Below are 23829 nucleotides of genomic sequence, written 5' to 3'. Positions count from 1 at the left end.
ATAGAGGCAGGAAATATGTTCCAGATGCTGGGAGAGTCCAGTACCAGAGGACATGGTTTGAGAATAAGGAGTAGGTCATTTAGGATAGAGTTAAGGAAAAACTTCTTCTCCCAGAGAGTTGTGGGGGTCTGGAATGCACTGCCTCGGAAGGCAGTGGAGGCCAATTCACTGGATGCTTTCAAGAAGGAGCTAGATAGGTATCTTATGGATAGGGGAATCAAGGGATATGGGGACAAGGCAGGAACCGGGTATTGATAGTAGATGATCAACCATGATCTCAGAATAGTGGTGCAGGCTCGAAGGGCTGAATGGTCTACTTTTGCACCTATTGTCTATTGTTATGGGAAGCAGGCAGGAGAATGTGGTTGAGACGGAAAATAAATTATTCATGATCGAATGTCAAATCAGATTTGACTGGCTTAATGACCTAATTCTGCTTTTATTTCTTATGGTCCTATGAAAAATCATCAGTGGTACCTGCTCTTTCCACAAGTTGACTCCTGAGATATCGAAAGTAATCCATGTTAGGGCCTATTATTGACAGGGCTGATTTTGTGAAGCTGATAAAGACCATATTACAACTGGATATGCAAAGGAAGGGGAATTCTCTCATACATTTCTGTACAGAAATGTACAATAATTTGGATGCTAGCCATTGATAGGGTAAATAGACAAGGATGAGAGAAGGAAGGCTTATAAAGGTATGGGCCAAATGCAGTCAAATAGGACTAGCCCAGAAGGGAATCTTGGTCAGTATGGATGAGTTGGGTCAAAGGGACTGTTCCCATGCTGCACAACTCCATGATGCCAAGAATCATCCAAGTTATTAAAGGCTAGACCTAATGCAGATGAATGGAATCAATGCAAATAGGCACAAAGACCAGCAACGGCCAAAATTGGCCCTCAGAATGATAATCCATGTGGAGCCAAAAGAGATGGGGGAGACCTTAAATGCAACTTTTTGAATCCGAATTTACTTAGGAGACAGACACAGAATCTATAGAAGTGTGGCAAAATAGCATCAACTTCATCAACTCTATACCGATTACAGAGGAGGAGGTGCTTGCTGTCTTGATGCAAGTTAGGGTAGATAAATCTTCAGAGCTAGACTTGGTGCTCCCTCAGACACCAAGGGAAGCAAGTGCAAATATTGCTGGGGCCCTAACAGAGAAAGTGAAAACATCCTGAGCGACTGATGAGGTGCCAAAGGATTGGAGGATAGTCAAAATTGTTTCACTGTTTAAGATAGGCTCTAAAAATAAACCAGGAAATTATAGGCCAGTATTGGAAGTTATTATAAGGGATCGTAAATATGAGTATTTGGATAGACATGGACCGATTAAGGATTATCAGTATGGCTTTGTGTGTGGTATGTCATGTCTAACAAATATTATAGAGATTTTTCCAGGAAGTTACCAGGAAAGTTGATGAAGGCAAAGCAGTGGTTCTTGTCAACACAGATGTTAGCAAGGCATTAGACAAAATGCCACATGGTAAGTCAGGAATGTTAAGTCGCTCGGCATTCAAGATGAGGTAGTAAATTGGATTAGACACTGGTTTTGTGGCAGAAGCCAGAGAGTGGTAGTAGATGGTTGCCTCTCTGTCTGTGACTAGTGAAGTGCCACAGAGATCCTTGCTGGGTCTGTTGTTAGTTGTCATTTATATCAATGCTCTGGATGATAATGTCATTATCTGGATCAGGAACTTTAAAAGTGACACCAAGATTTGGAATGTAGTGGACAATAAGGAAGACCCTTACGGCTTGCAGCGGGATCTAGAAAGCTGGAAAAAATGGGCTGAAAAATAGCAGATTGAACTTACGGTAGACAAGTGCAAAATGTTGCAATTTGGTAGCCCCAACCAGGGTATAACATATACAATGAACAGTAGTGCACTGAGGAGTTTGGTAGAACAAAGGGATCTGGGAATACAGGACCATAATTCATTGAAAGTGGTCTCGCAGATTGATAGGGTTGTACAGAAAGCTTTTGACGCATTGGCCTTCATAAATCAAAGTATTGAATTCAGGAGATGGGATGCTATGTTGAAATTGTCCAAAACCATAAGATATACGTAGGAACAGATCCAGCCTTTTTGGTCCATTGAGTCTGCTGTGCCATTCCATCAAAGCTGATCCAGTCTTCCTCTCAGCCCCAGTCTCTGTCAATCAAGGTTCTATCAACTTTTGTCATAAATATACATAAAGACTTGACCTCCACAGCTGCTTGTGGCAAAGAATTCCACAGATTCACCACTATTTGGCTCAAGAAATTCCTCATCTCCATTCCAAAAGGATGTCCCTCTATTCTGAGTATGTGTCCTCTGGTCTTAGAGTTTTCCGCCATAGGAAATATCCTCTGCACATCTAGTCTTTCAAAGCCTTTCACTTGATAGGTTTCAATTAAGTCTCTCCTCATTCTGCTGAATTCTAGTGAATACAAGCCCAGAGCCATCAAGCGCTCTTCATATGACAAGCCATTCAATCCTGGGAATCATTTTTGTGAACCTCCTTTGAAGTCTGTTCATTTTCAGCGCATCCCTTCTAAGATAAGGAGCACAGAACTGCACTCAATACTCCAAGTGAGGGCTCACTGGTATAGGACATTGGTGAGGCCTGATTTGGAGTATTGTATGTATTTTTTTTTGTCATCTACCTACAGGATAGGTGTCAATAAGATTGAAAGTGTTAGGGAAAATTTACAAAGATGTTGCTGGGTCTGGCGGACCTAAGTTATATCTAAAGATTGAATCGGTTAACACTTTATTCCTTGGAATGTAGAAGAGTTGATGGGTGACTTGATAGAGATATTTAAAATTATGAGGGGGATATATAGAGTTGACATGGATAGGCTTTTTCCATTGAGAGTAGGGGAGATTCAAAGAACAGGACATGAGTTGACAGTTAGGGGACAACAGTTTAGGGGTAACACAAGGGGGAACTTCTTTACTCAGAGAGTGGTAGCTGTGTGGAACGAGCTTCCAGTAGAAGTGAATCAGGCAGGTTCGATACTGTCATTTAAAGTAAAATTGGATAGGTATATGGTCAGGAAAGGAATGGATGGTTATGGGCTGAGTGCAGGTCGGTGGGACTAGGTGAAAGTAAGTGTTCGGCAAGGACTAGAAGGGCCGAGATGGCCTGTAATTGTTATATGGTTATGGTTATAAGACTGAGATGGGATTTGATAGAGGTCATCAGTTAAGGTTGAAAGCTGAAAAATTTAATATATGGGGAAACTACTTTATTCAGCGAGCCGTGAGAGTGTAGATTGAGCTGCCAGTGCAAGTGGTTCATCGATTTCAACATTTAAGAGAAGTTTGGATAGGTACATGGATGGTAGGAGTACGGAGGGCTATGGTCCCAGTGCAAGTCGATGGGAGTAGACAGTTTAAATGGCTCAGCGCAGACTAGAAAGGGCAGAAGAGCCTATTTAGATGGAGACATTGCACATTTAAATGGAGATGTAACATAAAGATTTTTACTCCTCATATATGTGAAGGATGTAAGAAATAAAGTCAATTCAATTCAGTGCTGTAATTTTCTATGATTCTACGACTGTAAGTCCAATTGCAAATTCCCCATCAACCATACACCAACTTAACTATGAACTACTCATCATGTGATATCACAATGGTTTCCATGCTGTAGGCAGCTAAAGTCCTAAACTGTTGACTTCTCACCTTATTCCAGGAATGTCCTAAAGGAGGAGCGGTGAATGAGAAGGGCAGAGTTATTTTTCTTGTAGTTGAACTTCCATATGTTTGCTGGCATTTTTATATAAATACCTATTTCCACTCAGAGGTCACGTTGTTAGGTATACCCGTACTCCAGCTTATTAATGAAAATATCTGATCAGCCAATCGTGTGATAGCAACTCAATGCATAAAAGCAGACATAGTCAAGCAGTTCAGTTGTTGTTCAAACCAAACATCAGAACGGGGAAGAAATGTGATCTAAGTTACTTTGGCTGTGGAATGATAGTTGGTGTCAGATGGGTTGGTTTGAGTATCTCAGAAACTGCTGGTCTCTTGGGATTATCATGCACAACAGTCTCTAGAGTTTACAGAGAATGGTGCAAAAAGCAAAAAAAACATTCAATGAAAGGCAGTTCTGTGAGCAACAATGCCTTGTTTATGAGAGAGGTCAGAGGAGAATGCTCGACTGGTTCAAGCTGATAGGAACTCAACTCTAACTGAAATAACCACACTTTACAACAGTGGTGTGCAGAAGAGTGTCTCTGAATGCATGAAATCTTCAAGCGGATGGGCTACAGGAGCAGAAGACCATGAATGCGCACTCAATGGCCACTTTATTAGGTACAGGAGTTACCTCCTCATGTGTCCACTGAATGTAGATTAGCTCCATTGGAAAACTCATCAATGAAAAATTGCAGAATTGTAGCAAGAAAAGTTGAGGTGAAAGTTGGAACAAAGTTTCAATCTTACCTATCCCCAGAGTGCACTGGGAATTGATCTGTAATATAGAGTACACCTTGGCCAGAATAACAGAATGGATGTCATCATATAAAGAGATACAGAATGGGGATAAAATTTTGAGAAAAACATTTGAAAAAATTACGAGAAAAAAAAGTAGCTTGTCGATGTTGTTTAGCTGTTCCAACTGAAATGTTATACACAATGCTGAAGACTAAGTTCATTATATTGCTTATATCTGTGTACCTAAACATTATTTTCACTCTTGCTGAGAGAGAAAGCATACAAAATGAAGCATAATCTATGAAAAATGAAACGTCTCACTGATGTAAATTAGCTTTATGTCATCTTGTCAAAGCACAGATTTAGCTTGAAAAATGCTTCTGCAATAACTGTAACTTTGATCCCCCCTCTCTTCCCTTATTAACCACCTCACTTAATTGGCATACAGTACATCTGCTGATGTAAATGGCTTTGTGCAAAATTTAATTTTTGCTGGCTTGCCGAAATGAAAATGAGGGGGCGATGTCTATCAGATTCAAAATATAAGATCCAAGTGGTAAGGGCTACTTGAACATTTCCCAAGAAATGTTGCTGGCTGTAAGTTAATTAACATGGAAATCACATGTAAATAATGCAAGAAGCACTGGAGGGCAGTCTTCTCAGAAGGGCCATCCTCCGCAGATCCTAGAAACTATGATTCAATGGTCCTAACAAGGGGGTTGGCATTTTGTTAGCTACAGCCAAAAGCTGTCAAAAAGTACACCTCTTCACGTCACCCTGATAAGGTTTCATTAAAAGGATTTTTCATTTCGAGAGGATGCAGTGGAGATTTACCAAGATGCTGCCTGGCTTAGAGAGCATGTCTTATGAGGATTGGTTGATCAAACTAGGAAGTTTCTCTTCAGAGGGAAGGAGAATCAGATGTGATGATTGAGTTGTACAAGATGATAAGAGGCATAGATTGAGTGGAAAGCCTGAGACTTCTTTTCTCCCAGAGTAGAAACGGCTAAATAGAGGGGTCAATCTTGTAAGGTAATTGGAGGAAAGCATAGGGAGGACGTCAGAGGTAGGTTATTTTCCACAGAGAGTGGTAGGTGAGTGGAAGGGACTGCCAGGAGTGATGGTAGAGGTGGATGGTGGTTGTCTGTAATATCCAGTGATGACAGGAAACCTATTCAGGAGAGTTATTAAAGTGGAAAAGCCATTGCACTGGGCAGTTCCACTCTCTCGACTTTGCAAGTCCATGTTCAGTGGTACAAACAGTCAACACAACTGGGGTCTTCCTTGGTTGCAGTAGATGACTTCTGTGCCTCGTCATGCTGTTCGCTTTCTATGGAGCGCTGCAGAACTGCCTTCCTGGCTGTTGGATCTCACTGTAGATGCCATACAACCAATCTTCTGGAGCTGACTTCACAGGCAAGGACAGACATGCCCCTATCTCTTATGAGGTCCACCAGCTAACCGCACCTGGTTTAGCCCGCCTGTTGAAGCGGTGTATCAAGGTGTGGCTGTTGTCATGTGAAAACAGCTACTTGCAGCCACACGTGAGAGCTGAGTGTTCGGTGAGGACCAATTGGACATGACAAGTTCCTTCACCCTTCTTTCCTCCCTGGACAACCCATATACCCCAGGAGAGGCAGATACATCAGGGACATTTAATAGGCATATGAATCAAAGGAAATGTGGGAGGGAACGGTTTGATCGAACTTAGAGTAGGTTAAACGGTCAGCACAACATTGTAAGCTGAACTGGGCTGAACTGTTGTTCTATGTTCCTCTACAGGCAGGCGGTACAGTAGCCTTACGTACCACACCTCCAGGCTCAGGAGCAGCTTTTACCCAACAAGTATCAGGCTTCTGAACTGGTGTGGATAAATTCGGTCACCATTACTCTGAACTGATTGTTCACTGACTCGGTTGCAATGACACTACAACTATTATTCTCAATATTTTTTTATTTGCAGTTTGTCTTCTTTTGTACATTAGTTGTTTGTCAACCTTTGTCTGGTTTATGTATAGTTATTCATAAATTCCACTGTATTTCTTTGTTCCTGTAAGTGCCTGCACGAAAATGAATCTTGAGGTAGAGCAACACGCACACAATGCTGAAGGAACTTTTTCAGGCAACATGCATGGAATGGAATAAACATTCAACGTTTCAGGCCGAGACCGTTCATCAGGGCTAGAAAGGAAGGGGGAAATTCTGAATGTGAAGGTGGGGGGAAGGGGAAGTGTAGAAGCTGATAGGCGAGTGGGAGGGTGGGAATGAAGTGAGAAGCTGGGAGGTAATATATGGAAAAAGCAAAAAGCTGAAGAAGGAAGAATCTGATAGGAGAGGAGAGTACACCATGGAAGAAAGAGAAGCAGGAGGGACACCAAGGGGTGGTGATGGCCAAGTGAGAAAAAGAGTAAGAGTAAGAAGGGAGCATGAATAGGGAATGGAAAACGAGGGAAAGGGCAGGAGGGAGAAATGAATGGATACTTTGAATTTTGAAGAAACAATTTCTTAATCTTATAACGTGTGCCTTCCCACATAGTTGTCTATTTTTCTTTCATCCATGTGCCTAACTAAGTATCCTTAAATATCCTTAATGTGTCTGCCTCCACCACCAACCCTGGCAGCATGTTTCTATGTCCCATCGTTCTGTGTAAAAAACCTACCTCTGACATCCTCACTCCACATTCTCGCAATCACCTTAAAATTATGCCCCTCATACTAGTCATTTCTATGCTGGGGAAAAGGGACTGGATGTCCACTCAATCTATGCTTCTTATCATCTTGCACACACCTCTATCTCATCCTCCTTCGATCCAAAGAAGAACGCGGGTGAGGAGAGAATTAATATCGGCTACGACTGCTTTCAGAATCAAGCTGCCAGCCAGTCAGCAAAGTCTGACCACAGGAGATGCCCTTTAGGGGAAATCCTAAATAAGACTAAAATCATGCGTCACAGGGAGAAAAAAGCATCCCGGGGCAAAAGAAAGCATCGATGCAATCTGAAATGTATTATCTGAGAGGCAATCTTACTTTCTAGGAGCAATTATGTCCTCAACAACAGTGGCCAGGAACTGTGCTTCATCATTAATGATAGCAGAAGAGAAATGGAACAGAATCAAAGTACAAAAAAAAGGTCACCTTCCGTTGCCGTCACTGAGATGTTTTGAAAGGTTTTAAAATATCTTGTGAAGTTAAAACGCCAAAGCAAATTTCACAAGAACAAAGCTTCTCTGTGAGTCTGGTAGCACACTGGCTCTTTGGAGTCACAGTTAGGTGTGACATGTGAGTTTATTTTATCAGAACTCTCTGATAAGGTCCAAAGTGCTTTGCTCTAATGATGTTCACTTTTTTCTCTACAATGCACATATTAAAAAATGGTGCATTGCAGCAATCTGTTTTACATTGCCGAGTATTTTAATTAAATATATCATCACCATCATTATGTGCCGTGTTCACCATAGACTTTTGACCATGATTGTTCTTGCAAATTTTTCTACAGAGTAGTTTACCATTGCCTTTTTCTGGCCAGTGTCTTTACAGTATGGGTGACCCCAGACATTATCAATATTCTTCAGAGATTGTCCGACTGGCATCAGTGGTTGCATAACCAGGATTTATGATACGCACCAGTTGTTCATACGATCATCCACCACATGCTCCCATGGCTTCACATGACCCTGATCGGGGGACTAAGCAGGTGCTACACCTTGTCCAAGGGTGATGTGTGGGCTAGTGGGGGGAAGAAGCACCTTATACCTCCTTTGGTAGAGACATAGCTCCACCCTGCCACCTACGTACTTAAGACCACTATGGTTAAACGTAGGAGTCTGGAAATTGGGTGACATCATGCCTCTCTTTTAGGCACTACACATCCCCTCTGGTATCCTAAAAAATATCCTATCCAAATGCAACTGCTTTGGCCCAGATCCACAAAATACTACAGAGAACTGTGAACACGGCTCAGCACGTCATGGAAACCACCCTCTATTTGACGGTCTCTGTCTGCACTTTTCATTGCCTCAGTAAAGCAGTCAGCATAACCAAACACCCCACACACTCTGGATATTCCCTCCCCTCCCCCTTCCCAACAAGCAGAAGATACCAAAACTTTGAAAGTATGTTCCACCAGACTCAAGGACAACAGCTATGTACTGCCGTAAGTCACAAGTTAAGGGGGTGTCTCTTGACCTCAATCTCATTATGGCCTTGCATCTTATTGTCTGCCTGCATTTCATTTTTTCTGCAGCTCTAACAATTAATTCTGCATCCTGTTATTATTTTCCCCTGTACGCCTTCGCTACACTGATGTTATGAAACTATCCATATAGGTGGCATGCAAAAGAAGTATTTCACTGAAACTTGCTACATAAGATCATAAAACCGTAAGATATAGGAGCAAAATTAGGCCAGTTTGACTCGAATCTGCTCCGCCATTTCATCATGCTGACCCATTTTCCCTCTCAGCCCCAAATCTCCTGTCTTCTCCCTGCAACTTTTCATGACTAATTAAGAATTAAGAATCTATCAACCGCTTCCTTAAATATACCCAGTGACTTGGCCTCCACAGACACCTGCGGCAATGAATTCCACAGATTCACCATTCTCTGGCTAAAGAACTCCTCATCTCTGTTCTAAAAGGACGTCACTCTATTGTGAGCGTATGCCCTCCGGTCTAATTAAACCAATTTTCTAATTTAAAACACGATTTTAATAAATGCAGGATAGATCATGCTGAAGAATATTTGTTATTAAGACTACAGACATAATATTGGACTGGAAAGTTTTTGCACTCTTAAGGTCACTAGTTAAATATAGGAGTCCGGAAACTGGATCACATTGTGCCTCTCTTATGGGCAATACATGTCCTCTGGCATTTGAAAAACTACAATATTGTATGCATTGTAGCTTGATATAGAACATACTGTGTTTACAAATCAAGTCATAGTGGCAAAGTAGCATATCAGGCAGTACAATGCTTTATAGCACCAGCAAAACGATTGGGATTCAAACCCTCCCACTGTCCGTAAGGAGTTTGTATATTCTCCTCATGGCTCCCTGGCTTTCTCCAGGGTGGTCCAGTTTCCTCCCGTATTCCAAAGATCTATAGTTAAGGGTTGTGAGTTGTCGGCATGCTACATTGGCACCAGAAGCCTGGCAACACTTGCTGACTGCCCAGCACAATCCTCGTTAATTTGTTTTGAGGGAAAACAAAGCATTTCATTGTATGCTTTGTTAAACATGTGACGAATAAAAGTAATCTTTAAAATCCAACTGCACTCACTAACCTATTAACCAGATGCCTTCACCAGCAGCTCAACATTCTCACTAATATTCCCTCTATTTCAGGGGTTCCCAACCTGAGGTCCATGGGCCATCATGATAAAGGTAGGGGTCCATGGGATAAAAAGGTGGGGAACTCCTTCTCCATCTCTTCCATTCTCTCCTTATCTTCTCTATAACTTCCAATTTTCCTTGTTTCCCAGTTCAATCATTTCATTTAATATCAGAGAAATGTATTCAGTATACATCCTGAAATTCTTGTTCTTCACAGACATCCACAAAAACAGAGGTGTGCCCCAAAGAATGAGTGAGTTAGCACCCCAAAGCCCTCCTCCATTCACCCCTCCAAGAGGCAAAAGCATCAGTAAGGCAGCGATTCTCCCCCTCCCACACTTAGTTCAGCAAAAAAGAGCACCAGCACATTCCACCCACCAAACAAGCAATTGCAGTGCCCCCGGGAAAGTTCATGATCTGCAGAACAACAAAAACTAAACATTCACCTAATAATTCGACATACGACATGCTGTCTCTCCATAATAAAGGGAAAAGAAATGTCATCCTTTCACAATGAGATGGGCGACATAACAATACAACTCATTGATTTACAATGATAAGGTCTGTCACATCACTGTTTCTCCGAATTCTCCAACCAGTGAGCCGGTAGCAGACTCCTCCCACCACTGAGAGAGGGAATGTGATCCGCCAGGTACAGATCCTCCAACAGCTGATCCGTTGCTCCTGCTTCATTCAGTAGCACCGGCATAGAATCAACCCATCCACAGGTGAGCTGACCTTCTAAGCTGCATCCTTGGCATTTCAAAAGTGGTCAGTTGTGACTCCTAGGAGCCAAAGTCTGAGTATAACTCCAGGTCAGGGTCTTCAACAGAACCCCATCCACCTTGAAAAGGGAAGAGAGACATCAAAGGTAGAAATTAAGCTGTGAACTCGAAGCACTCACCATTGAGTGCCATCATAACTCTACCTCCACCTATGTATCTTTATTGATGAAGTATCGTTGCTCTGAAGCATTAAGTCACATTCTCCGTCCACAGATGCTGCCCAACCTGCTGAGAGTTTCCAGCATTTTATGTTTTTATTTCAGATTCACTTCATGTACTGAAATTGCAACAATAGAGAAAAGATTAGCATTGCCCCTGTGCAAGGATGACATGCAAGTTCATGGAGTGTTCCATATTTTTTTGGAGCACATGGTAGCGTAATGCTGGAATTTGGGTTCAGTTACCAGTGTGGTCTGTAAGGCATTTGTATGTTCTCCCCATGACTGGGTGGGTGTCCTCCAGGTGCTCCGGTTTCCACCAACATTCCACAGATGTACAGGTGAGTAGGTTAATTGGTTATATGGGTATAATTGGGTTGCTCGAGCTCATTCGACTAGAATGGCCTGTTTCTGTGGTGTATATCTAAAATGATGTAAAAATCCAGCATTTCAGATTCAGATTTGAAGTTTTGTTTTGAAATTCTGCTTTGCTGTTCATATGAGCAACACCGACAATATCTTAGGATCAGACCTATGGTCAATAGATGGCTTTGCTTGCATCGTACACACTTCCACTCTTATCAGCATTAAATGGAGCAGGAAACCACAATTCAGAGGCCATCTTGGAACAGATTCAAAGGAACCACACACTCTATGTGAAAGTGAGTTCTTTCTTCACCACTTAAAGGGAGATTCAGATAACCTCTGGAGAGCTGACTGGGCAGGTTCAGAGGTGAGTACAGGCCGGTGAAAGATTTCTCAGTTAACCACAGATTCCAAGATTGCTTTGTAGAGAAAAAGGGAAAGAGAGAGAGAGAAAAGAAAGACAAAGAGTGAGTTAGAGATTCTGTTGTAAAGAAAGGATGGATGTTATCTAATCTGGATTGAAAAGTCAGTTTGAGTGGAACAGGGACTAATATGCCAGGCTACTGAATGTGATACTATACAGAAGCAGCCTATTCCCTCTTGGAATTAAAATACCTTATGCCTTTAAAGAGTTAGACAGCTTCCCATATTGTCCGGGTCAGTACTTTTTTTTTTCTTTTAACAGCATTATTTTGTTCACATGACCTTGCTATGGACAAATTTCCCTTTAACTGCAGTTGAGCTTTCAAAGTTTTCCAAGGCCAGTGAAATTTGTAAATAATTACAACCCCAGTCTTTATAATGGGGTAGAGACAATAATCTGTATCTGTGAGCAAATTGGTAATGATATTTCTCCTCAATAATTAGCAGTGCCCAATAGTCTAACTAACTGCAGCAACATTGATTTAGCATATGGACTAATACAGTGGCTCTAATATCTAAAACCATAAAATGCTTTGAGAGGTTTGGCATGGCTCCCATCAGACCCAACTCTCCGGACGACCTTGACCAATTGAAATTTGTCTACCGCTGAAACAGGTCTATAGCAGAAGCCATCTCCCTAGCCCTACACATCTCTGGAGCATCTGAACAGTAAAGGCACCTACAGTCGACTATTTGTTTATTGACTACAGTTCTGCCTTTAATTTTAGTTATTCCAAGCCACTTCATCACCAAGTTCTGGACCTAGAAGTCAATGCCTCAATCTCAACTGGATCCTCAGTGTTCTGACCAACAAACTGCAATCAGTATAGCTCTCCCATGATTATTCAAAAGCCTGGTACTCCACAAGATTGAGTCCTCTGCCCCCTACTCTACTCCCTGTACACTCGTGACTGTGAGGCCAGATTCTGCTCAAACTCCATCAGTATTCAGGAGGTCCCAACCTGAGGTCCACAGACCTCTTCCTTGATGGTCTAGGCATAAAAAGATTGAGAACACCTGGACAAGTTTGCAGATGATAAGAATGTAGTGCAAATGATAATGATGAGTCAGAGTACAGGAAGGAGGTAGCGAGCCTCATGACATGGTGTCAAGACAACAGCTTCTCCCTCAATGTCAACAAGAGTGTTGATTATTGACTACAGGAAGGGGATGGTGTTAGCGTTCCTTTCTATATCAACGGTGTTGATATTGAGAGGGTTGAGAAATTCATGTTCCTAGGGGTAAACATTACCAATAGCCAATCCTAGTTCAACCACAATATCAGGACTTAGAAAGCACACCAAAGCCTCTACGTCCTCAGCAAGCTAAACATATTTGGCATATACTTTTGCCAGTTTTTATAGAAAGGATTCTGTCTGGATGCATAACAGCTCAGTATGGCAACTACTCTACATTTGACCATGAGAAAATGTAGGGTTGTGGACACCACAGGAACTAGCCTCCCCTTTATGAACTCTGTCTACACTTCTCACTGCCTCAGTAAAGCAGCCAATGTCATCAAAGACACCACCCACTCTGGACATTCTCTCTTCCCCCTCTCCCACTGGGCAGAAGAGACAAAAGCCTGAAATCATGTACCGCCAGACTCAAGGATAGCTTCTATCCCGCTGTGAACAGACTCTTGAACAGGCCTCTTGTACAATAAAATAGACTGAATAGATAGATAGGCCTTCATAAATCAAAGGATTGAGAACAGGAGATGTGACATTATGTTGAAGTTGTATTGGACATTGGTGAGGCCTAATTTGGAGTATTGTGTGCAGTTTTGGTCGCCTACTTATAGGAAAGGTGTAAGTAAGTTTGAAAGAGTACAGAGAAAATTTATGAGGATGTTACCTGTACTGGAGGAACCGAGTCATAAGGAAAGATTAAATAGGATAAGGCTTTATTCCTTGGAACGTCAAAGACTGAGAAGAGACTTGATAGTGGTGTACAAAATTATGAGGGGTATAGATAGGGTCTTTCTACTGAGGATGGGTGGGACTACACCAAAGTCATTGGTTAAGGGTAAAAGGTGAAATGTTTAAGGGGAAACTCCATCACTCAGATGGTCTTGAGAGTGTGGAACAAGTTGTCAGCACAAGTGGTGCATGCGAGCTGGGTTTCAATGTTTAAGAGAAGTTTGGATAGATAAATGTATGGTTGGGGAATGGAGAGCTATGCTTCCAGAGCAGGTCAATGGGACTAGGCAATGTAAATGGTTCAGCATGGACTAGATGGGCTGAAGACCCTGTTTCTGTACTGTACTTTTCTATGATTCAGTGACTCTTTGATTCTGACTCTATACTGGCCTTACAATCTACCTCATTTTGATCTTGCAATTTGTCAGTTACTTTCTTGGCATTTTTTTCGTAGCTTTTACACTTCATTCTGCATTGTTATTGTTTTACCTTGTTCTAATTCAATGCAGTGTTTATTGATCTGATCTGTATGAACAGCATGCAAAACAAAGTTTTCTCTGTATCTTGGTACATGTAACAATAATAACCCAATATCCAATACACAGACACACATACAGACACATCCTAAGAGCAGCGCAGATTTATCTGTTTACTTAACAAACATCAAAAGCTATTCATAACAGAGGAAGCTGAACACTCGCTCGCTCACTATGCTACTTGGCTTACTCACTGGCTATCAAACACACAAAAAGATCAAAGCAAACACCAAGCAAATAAGAAAGCTGAGGTAATATCTTCAATAGTATTTACCTTATGAAGGGTTTACAAGGGAATGGGGGGGAAGATGCACAGCATACCTCCCAGTAATCATCAAGGATGTCTGTATTATGCGAAAACCAAGAAAAGCCTAGGGTTGCGAGAAATTTGGTATAAAACAGAAATTGCTGAATCACAGGAGATCAGGCAGTATCTGTGGAAAGTAAAAACAGAATTAATAATTCAGGTCCAACTTAGTTTTGGCCCACAATGTCACTGGCCATGAGGGCAGAAATGATGGCCCTCCATCTGTCAGTGTTCAGGGATTCCTTCATCATGTCAGTAGCTTCCTTTCAGTTTTCACTAATGTGAGTCATGCAATTCACCAGGTGGAGACTCAGGAACACTGTCACACTCAGGTGTAGGAGGATTCTTCATTGCTGCTTCCGTAATAATTTTGTTCTACCAGTCAGGGTTGTTAGCCGTGAGCTGAATCCCCGAACCCGGTGGACGGTGGACCACTCTTAGTCTGGCCTCTAGCCTTTGACCTGTTTGGTATGGGTGCCTCTATCAAGAGTCAAAGCATAGAGCCCTGACTCCAACTAAGATAGGACGTTGAGGAATGCAAGCCTCCAAAATCTACAAAATGTTTGCTGTCCTCTTGGAGGATTTCAGGTCCAAAGTCCAAACAAAATATCCCAGGAAAGGTTCTCAAATGTGATGCATTGGACCATAAGACCATGACGTGGATAATCTGTTAGCTGCTTCTCCATAAGACTATAAGACTGTTAGACATAGGAACAGAGTTACGCCATTCAGCACATCTAGACTGCTCTCCCATTCCATCATGGTTGATTTGTTATCCCTCTCACCCCCATTCTCCTACATTCCCCAGAACCTTTGACACCCTTAAGAGCCTCCTTCTACTGAGCTGTATACTACCAGAATCTCTAGCTCCATCTCCAGAGGTAAACTGCTGACCGACATCTTTTATAAATCTTCTGATTCCTGTGGTTAACTTGAATATACCTCTTCCCAAATTCAAATCTTCATGTCTGGCACCATTATTTCTTGTTCAAAGTCACGTAGATCACATCTGATGTCCTTGAATGGAAAGCCACACCCTAGGAACCAGTGTGTCAGAGACAAAGGAACCAAGAAAAGGGAATAGCATTTTTACAGGAGACAGGCTTGGAACCATCGACTGTTTATTCATTTCCACAGATACTGCCTGACCTGCTGAGATCCTCCAGCATTTTGTGTGTGTTCCTCTAGATTTCCAGCATACAGTCATAGAGTCATAGAAAATTGCAGTACAGAAACAGGCCCTTCGGCCATCTAGTCCATACTGACCACTTAAACTGCCTACTTCCGTTCACCTACAGCAGGACTATAGCCGTCCATTCCTCGACCATCCATATAGCTATTGAAACTTTGCTTAAATTATGAAATTAAGCTCACATGCACCACTTGAGCTGGTAGTGTGTTCCACACTTTCATGACCCCGAGTGAAAAGGTTTGCCCTCATGTCCCCCTTAAACTTCTAACCTATGAAGTAAGCTGCAGAGAGTTGTAGACTTAGCCAGCTCCATCATGGGCACGAGCCTCGATAATATCCAGGACATTTTCAAGAAGCAACACCTCAGAAAGGTGGCATACATCATTAAGGACCCCCATCAGCCAAGACATGCCCTCTTCTCATTGCTGCCATCAGGAAGGAGGTACAGATGCCTGAAGGCACACACTCAACAGCTTCTTCCCTTCTGCCATTCGATTTCTCAATGGACATTGAACCCATGAACACTACCTCACCACTTCTTTAATTTCTGTTATTTAATATAAGTATTTAGTATACTTATACTTACTGTTTATCAACAGTTTTATTTCTATTATTATGTATTGTGTCGTACTCCTACCGCAAAGTTAACAAATTTCATGACATACGGTAATATTAAATCTGATTCTGATTCTGATTAATCCATGACTTCTAGTTGAAATCCCATCCACCCTCAGTGGGAAAAGCCTATTTGCAGTTACCCTATCTATACCTCTCATACTTATATATACCTTTATACTGTATGAAGATTTTACCAGAATCTTCTGTTTATAAATAAATCCACCCTTTTCAATAATACATAATTACTTTAAAGAAAGCCCCCTAAAATGCTACATTGCTGTTCGTTTGTGATTTGATCACTTTGCACTAAAATGGACTTTGTTTCTTCATTCTGATGGCATCCTTGTAAAAATCATGTCTAATTTATGTTCAGCTTATGTTGTTCCTGTACTTATCTGATACCGTGTGCCTGTGTTGCAGCTGTAAGGAAGTGCTTCATTGCACCATGTACAGGTACTTGTGTATCCGACAGCAAACTTAACTTGACAAGAACCGAGTAAGGGAAGTGGGGTGGGGTTTGAGTTCTGCCAGCTGTTTGTTTTTGTGTTCTGTTGAGAGCTGGTATGGTACAAATAGCCTCCATCTGTATTGTAATAACAATTCAATCAGTTCCGCACCTTGGTTTTCCAAAGGGGAATGATAAAGCTAAAGAACCTTTCTGTCATCATCGTTAGCCCATCATTTGTATGAGGGCTGCCTACCCTCCTTTTCAATTTGCCTGATTATTACAAATGTTAACTTTTCTGGATGATTTAATTCCTACTTGAAACCATAAGTTTAAATAGTCATACAGACATCCGGTGCTACAGTGAGAAAGAATCTCTTTAGCCCAGCTATTATTCTGCCCAAACGAGGTGTTCCTAACATTTTTTATCCCATACCATTAATTGAGCAATCCATGGAACTTATGTTGGGAACCCGTAGCATATAACTGTTGATCAGCACCCAGACCATAGCCATCCATACCCCTGCCATCTGTGTACTTATCCAAATTTCTCCTAAATCCTAAAATCAAACTTGCATCCATACATCTGCTGAAAGCTCGTTCAAAACTTTCACCATCCTCTGAGTGAAGAAGTTCCCTCTTATGTTCCCCTTAAACATGGAACTTTTCAGCTTTAACCCATGACATCTAGATCTAGTACATGAATTTGATTAGGATTTTTTTTTAAACCCAAATGCTCGATGAACCAGGCTGGTCAGGCGGCACCGGTAGATAAAGAACTGGAGTTAATGTCTCAGGACCATGTCCCTTCATTAGAACTTGAAAGATTTATTTATGTGTTTGTTTGTTTGTTTATATATTGGAAATCAGTGCAGAAATGGCCCTTCCAGTCCTTCAAGCCATACAGCCCAGCAACCCAGATTTAACCGTAGCCTAATCATGGGACAATTTACAATAACCAATTAAACTATCAACTGCTACATCTTTGGACTGTGGGAGGAAACTGGATCACCTGGAGAAACCCCCTGAATGTACAAATCCCTTACAAAAAAGTGGCGGGAATTGAATCTGGGTCTCTGATGCTGGACAGCATTGTGCAGGTACAACAGGAAATTAAGTAGGTCATGACAAGGCAGAATGAGTGAAGAGTCCACCTTATCATACTAGGGAATCATTCAAGAGACTTATAGCAGCAGAATAGAATCTGTCAGAAATACAAATGATTGTCCAGATGCTGGAAATTCAACACACACATAATGCTGGGGGAACTCAGCAGGTCAAGCAACATCTAGGGACAGAAATTTTAAAAAAGCTGAATAAAATTTGTCTTTAATCCCCTGCTATGTTCTTTCAGGCTTTTGTATATTCTGCCCAACACGGGGAGGGGCGGGGTAGAAGTGAAAATGTTCAGGTGTGTAGGGTACTTGATAACACTCAATGGTCAGTTTATAAGGCAACCTGTATATCTGCATATCAATGCAAATATCTAATCAGCCAACCAAGTGGCAACAACTCAAAGCATAAAAGCATGCAGACATAGTCCTGGATCCCACTTAACCTCATACACGTCCCCGCGCACCATATCACTTGATTCCCCAACCAATCAGGAATCTATCAGCTTCTGCTTCAAATATGCTCACGGTCTTGGCCTCCACTGCAGCCTGTGGCAGATCACCCCTCAGATTCACCACTCTCCGGATAAAAACATTCCTCCTTACTTCTGTTCTATAAGTACAGAATTGCCCTTCAATTTTGAGGCTGTGCCCTCTAGTTCTGGATACCCCTACCAAAGGTAACATCCCCTCCACTTCCACCCAATCCAGTCCTTTCAACATTCGGTAGATTTCAATAGACAATAGACAATAGACAATAGATGCAGAAGTAGACCATTCGGCCCCTCAAGTCTGCACCGCCATTCTCAGATCATGGCTGATCATTCACTATCAATACCCAGTCCCTGCCTTGTCCCCATATCCCTTGATTCCCCTATCCATCAGATATCTATCCAGCTCCTTCTTGAAAGCATCCAGAGAATTGGCCTCCACCATCTTCCGAGGCAGTGCATTCCACACCTCCACAACTCTCTGGGAGAAGAAGTTTTTCCTCAACTCTGTTTTAAATAACTGACCTCTTATTCTCAATCCATGCCCTCTGGTACTGGACTCTCCCAACATCTGGAACATATTTCCTGCTTCAATCCTATCAAATCCTTTAATTATCTTAAACGTTTCAATCAGATCCCCTCTCAATCTCCTCAATTCCAGTGTGTACAAGCCCACTCTCTCCAATCTCTCTGCGTAAGACAGCCCTGCCATCCCAGGAATCAACCTAGTGAATCTACGCTGCACTTCCTCAATTGCCAGAATGTCCTTCCTTAAACCTGGAGACCAAAACTGTACACAATATTCCAGGTGTGGTCTCACCAGGGCCCTGTACAAATGCAAAAGGACATCCTTGTTCTTGTATTCAATTCCCCTTGTAACAAAGGCCAACATTCCATTTGCCCTCTTCACTGCCTGTTGCACTTGCTCATTCACCTTCATTGACTGGTGAACTAGGACTCCTAGGTCTCTTTGCATTTCTCCCTTACCTAACTCTACACCATTCAGACAATACTCTGCCCTCTTGTTCCTGCTTCCAAAGTGGATAACTTCACATTTATTCACATTGAATGATATCTGCCAAGTATCTGCCCACTCACTCAGCCTTTCCAAGTCTCCCTGTATTCTCCTAACATCCACTTCGCATGTCACAATGCCACCCAGTTTAGTATCGTCAGCAAACTTGCTGATATAGTTTTCAATGCCCTCATCTAAATCATTAACATAAATCGTAAAAAGCTGTGGTCCCAATACAGAGCCCTGTGGTACCCCACTAGTCACCTCCAGCCAGTCCGAGAAACACCCATTCACTGCTACCCTTTGCTTTCTATCTGCCAACCAGTTTTCTATCCATGTTGAAACCCTGCCCCCAATGCCATGAGCTCTGATTTTACTCACCAATCTCCTATGTGGCACCTTATCGAATGCCTTCTGAAAATCTAGGTACACAACATCCACTGGCTTACCCTCGTCTAACATCCTTGTTACACCCTCAAAAAACTTCAACAGATTAGTCAAGCATGATTTGCCCTTGGTAAATCCATGCTGGCTCGGCCTAATCCTATTTCTACCATCTAGATGTGCCACTATTTCGTCCTTAATAATGGACTTAAGCATCTTCCCCACAACTGACGTTAGGCTAACAGGGCGATAGTTCTTCGTTTTCTCCTTCCCTCCCTTCTTGAAAAGTGGGACAACATTAGCCAATCTTCAGGAACTGATCCTGAATCTAAGGAACATTGGAAAATGATCACCAATGCATCCGCAATTTCCTGAGCCACCTCTTTTAGAACCCTCGGATGCAGACCATCTGGACCCGGGGATTTATTGGCCTTCAGTCCTACCAGTCTACTCATCACAGTTTCTTTCCTAATGTCAATCTGTCTCAATTCCTCTGATATCTTATGACCCTGGCCCATCCATACATCTGGGAGATTGCTTGTGTCCTCCCTGGTGAAGACAGATCTAAAGTATGCATTAAATTCTGTTGCCATTTCCCTGTTTCCCATAACAATTTCTCCCAATTCATTCTTCAAGGGGCCAACATTGTTCTTAACTATCTTCTTTCTCTTCACATAGCTAAAAAAGCTTTTGCTATCCCCTTTTATATTCCTGGCTAGACTGAGCTCATACCTGATTTTTTCTCTCCGTATTGCTTTTTTAGTTAAGATCTGCTGTTCCTTAAAACTTTCCCAATCATCTGTATTCCCACTCATCTTAGCCCTGTCATACTTCTTTTTCTTTAATGCTATACAATCTCTGACTTCCTTTGTCAACCACTGTGGCCCCTTCCCACTCTTTGAATCCTTCCTTCTCATTGGAATGAACTGCATTTGCATCTTTTGTATTATGCCCAAGAATATCTGCCACTGCTGATCCACTGTCTTTCCTGCCAGGGCATCCGCCCATTTAACTTTGGCCAGCTCTTCCCTCATGGCTCCGTAGTCTCCTTTATTTAATTACAACACTGACACCTCTGATCTGCCCCTATCCCTCTCAAATTGTAGATAAAAACTTATCATGTTATGATCACTACTTGCTAATGGCTCCTTTACTTCAAGATCACTTATCAATTCCTGTTCATTACACATCACCAAGTCCAAAATAGCCTCGTTCCTGGTTGGCTCAAGCACAAGCTGTTCCAAAAATACATCCCTTAGACACTCCACAAACTCCCTATCCTGGGGTCCAGCACCTACCTGATTCTCCCAGTTCACCTGCATGTTGAAATCTCCCATAACGACTGCATTGCCTTTAGCACATGCCAATGATTTCGATGAGATCCTCCTGCACTCTTCTAAATTCCAGTGAGTACAGGCCCAAAGCTGCCAAACGCTCCTCATATGTTAACCCCTTCATTGCCAGAATAATCCTCGTGAATCTCCCCTGGACCCTCTCCAATGACAATACATCCTTTCTGATATATGGGGCCCAAAACTCCTAACAATACTCCAGGTGCAGCCTGACCAGTGTTGTATAAAGGCTCAGCAATATCTCTTTGCTTTTATATGGTCTTCCCTTTGAAATAAACACCAACACTACATTTGCCTTCTTTACCACAGACTCAACCTGTAAATTAACCTTGGAAGTCTTGCCCGAGGACTCCTAAATCTCTCTGCACCTCTGATGTTTGAACCTTCTCCCCATTTAGATAATAGTCTGCACTATTGTTCCTTTTACCAAAATGTATTATCACATATATCCCAACACTATATTCCATCCGCCAATTTTTTGCCCATTCTTTCAATTTGTCTAAGTCTTGCTGCAATCGTATTGCTTCCTCAGCACTAGCTGCCCCTCCACTTAACTTCATATCATCCAACAAAATTTGCCATAAAGCCGTCAATTCCATTGTCTAAATCATTGACAAACAATATGAAAAGCAACGGTCCCAATACTGTCCCCTGTGGAACACCACTAGTCACCGGCAGCCAACCAGAAATGGCCACTTTTATTCCCACTCACTGCCTCCTGCCTGTCAGCCATTCCTCTATCCATGCCAGAATCTCATTTGCAATGTCTTAGGATTTTATCTTTTTAAGCAGCCTCATGTGTGGCACCTTATCAAATGCCTTCTGAAAGTCAAAGTAAACGCCATCCACTACCTCTCCTTTGTCCAATCTGTGTATGACTTCTTTGAAGAACTCTAGCAGATCCGTCAGGCAAGGTTTCCGTTACAGAAACCATGCCAACTTTGACTTATTTTATCATTAGTCTCCAATTTCAGGACTAATTACCCTGAAACATCAACCTTAATAATATACTCCAACACTTTCCCAACCACTGAGGTCATACTAACTAGCCTATAGTTCCCTTTCTTTTCCCTTCCTCTCTTCTTAATGAGTGACATTTGAAATCTTTCAGTTCTCCAGGACCATGCCAGAATCAAGGGTTTCTTTAATGATTATGATCTATGCATCTGTTATCTCTACAGCAACCTCTCTCAGGACGCTGGGATGTAGTCCATCTGGTCCAGGTGACTTATTCACCTTAAATCCTTACAGTTTGCCTAGAACTTTTTCCTGTGTAATAGCAATGACACTCAACACTAACAAACCTCTGGCATGCTGCTAGTGTCTTTGAACATAGAACAGAGAAAATTGACAGCACATTACAGGCCGAACATATAGCCTACTCTAGAAGCTGCCTAGAATTTACCTACAGCATAGCCTGCTATTTGTCTAAGCACCAAGTACCTATCTAAGAGATTTTATTGTTATCTGCCTCTACCACCTCCGTTAGCAGTCCATTCTATGCACCCACCACTCTCTGTGTGAAAAGCTTACAAATGATATCCCCCCTGTACCTACTTCCAAGCATTTTAAAATTAGGACCCTCATGTTGGCCATTTCAGCCCCGGGAAAATGCCTCTGGCCTATCCACTTGATCAATGCCTCTCATCATCTTATACACCTCTATCAAATCACCTCTCATCCTCCGTCACCTCAAGGAGAAAAGCCCAAGTTCACTCAACCTATTCTCATTAGGTATGCTCTCCAATCCAGGCAACATCCTTGTAAATATCCTCTGCACTCTCTCTATAACATCCACATCCTTCCTGTAATGAGATGACCAGAACTAAACGCAGTACTCTAAGTGGGGTCTAAATATGGTCCTATATAGCTGTAACATTACCTCATGGCTCTTGAACTCAATCCCACAGATGATGGAGGCCAACACACCATACACCTTTTGAACAACACTGTCAACCTGCGCAGCAGCTTTGAGTGTCCTATGGACATGAACCCCAAGATCTTACTGATCTTCCACATGGCCAAGAGTCTTATCATTAATATTATTTTCTGTCTTCAAATTTGACCTACTGAAATGAACCATCTCACACTTAACTGGTTTGAACTCTATCTGCCACTTCTCAGCTCAGTTCTGTATCTTATCAATGTCCTGCTGTAACCTCTGACAGCCCTCCACACTATCCATGACACCCCCAACCTTTGTGTCATCAGCAAATTTACTAATACATCCATTCCCTTCCTCATCCAGGTCATTTTTAAAAATTATGAAGAGTAAGGGTCCCAGAACAGATCCCTGAGGCACACCACTGGTCACTGACCTCCATGCAGAATATGACCCGTCTACAACCACTTTTTGCCTTCTGTGAGCAAGCCAATTCTGGATCCACAAAGCAAGGTCCTCTTGGATCCCATGCCTTCTTACTTTCTCAATAACAGAGTACTTTATCAAATGCCTTGCCGAAATCCATATACACCACTTCTGCTGCTCTACCTTCATCAATGTGCTTAGTCACATCCTCAAAAAATTCAATCAGGCTTGTAAGGCACAACCTGCCTTTGACAAAGCCATGCTAACTATTCCTAATCATATTGTGCCTCTCCAAATGGTCATAAATTCTGCCTCTAAGGATCTTTTCCATCAACCTACCAAACACTGAAATAAGACTCAATGGTCTATAATTTCCTGGGCTATCTCTGCTCCCTTTCTTGAATAAGGGAACAACCCTCCAATCCTCCAGAACCACCCCTGTCTCCACTGATGATGCAAAGATCATTGCTCAGCAATTTGCTCCCTCACCTCCCGCAGTAGCCTGGGGTACATTTCATCCAGTCCCAGAGTGTTATCCAATTTGATGCTCTCCAAAAGCTCCAGCACATCCTCTTTCTTAATGTCTATATGCACAAGCTTTTCAATCCACTGTAAATCATTCCTACAATCGCCAAGATTCTTTTCCATAG

At 42.1% G+C, this 23829-nt stretch overlaps 1 protein-coding gene and 1 pseudogene across 1 annotated transcript in view; one reads left to right on the top strand and one right to left on the bottom strand.

The window, feature by feature from the left end:
* Positions 1-23829, bottom strand: part of LOC132405257 (uncharacterized) — a 178600-nt gene that overhangs the window by 116286 nt on the left and 38485 nt on the right. The gene's annotated exons all lie outside the window — the stretch shown is intronic.
* LOC132405747 (U6 spliceosomal RNA) lies at positions 10813-10910 on the top strand (annotated as a pseudogene).

This window comes from Hypanus sabinus, chromosome 15 (genome assembly GCF_030144855.1).
Source record: "Hypanus sabinus isolate sHypSab1 chromosome 15, sHypSab1.hap1, whole genome shotgun sequence".
NCBI classification, from domain to species: Eukaryota; Metazoa; Chordata; class Chondrichthyes; order Myliobatiformes; family Dasyatidae; genus Hypanus; species Hypanus sabinus.
Note: the sequence above shows the minus strand (reverse complement) of the source record. Positions and strands in the feature narration are given on the sequence as shown.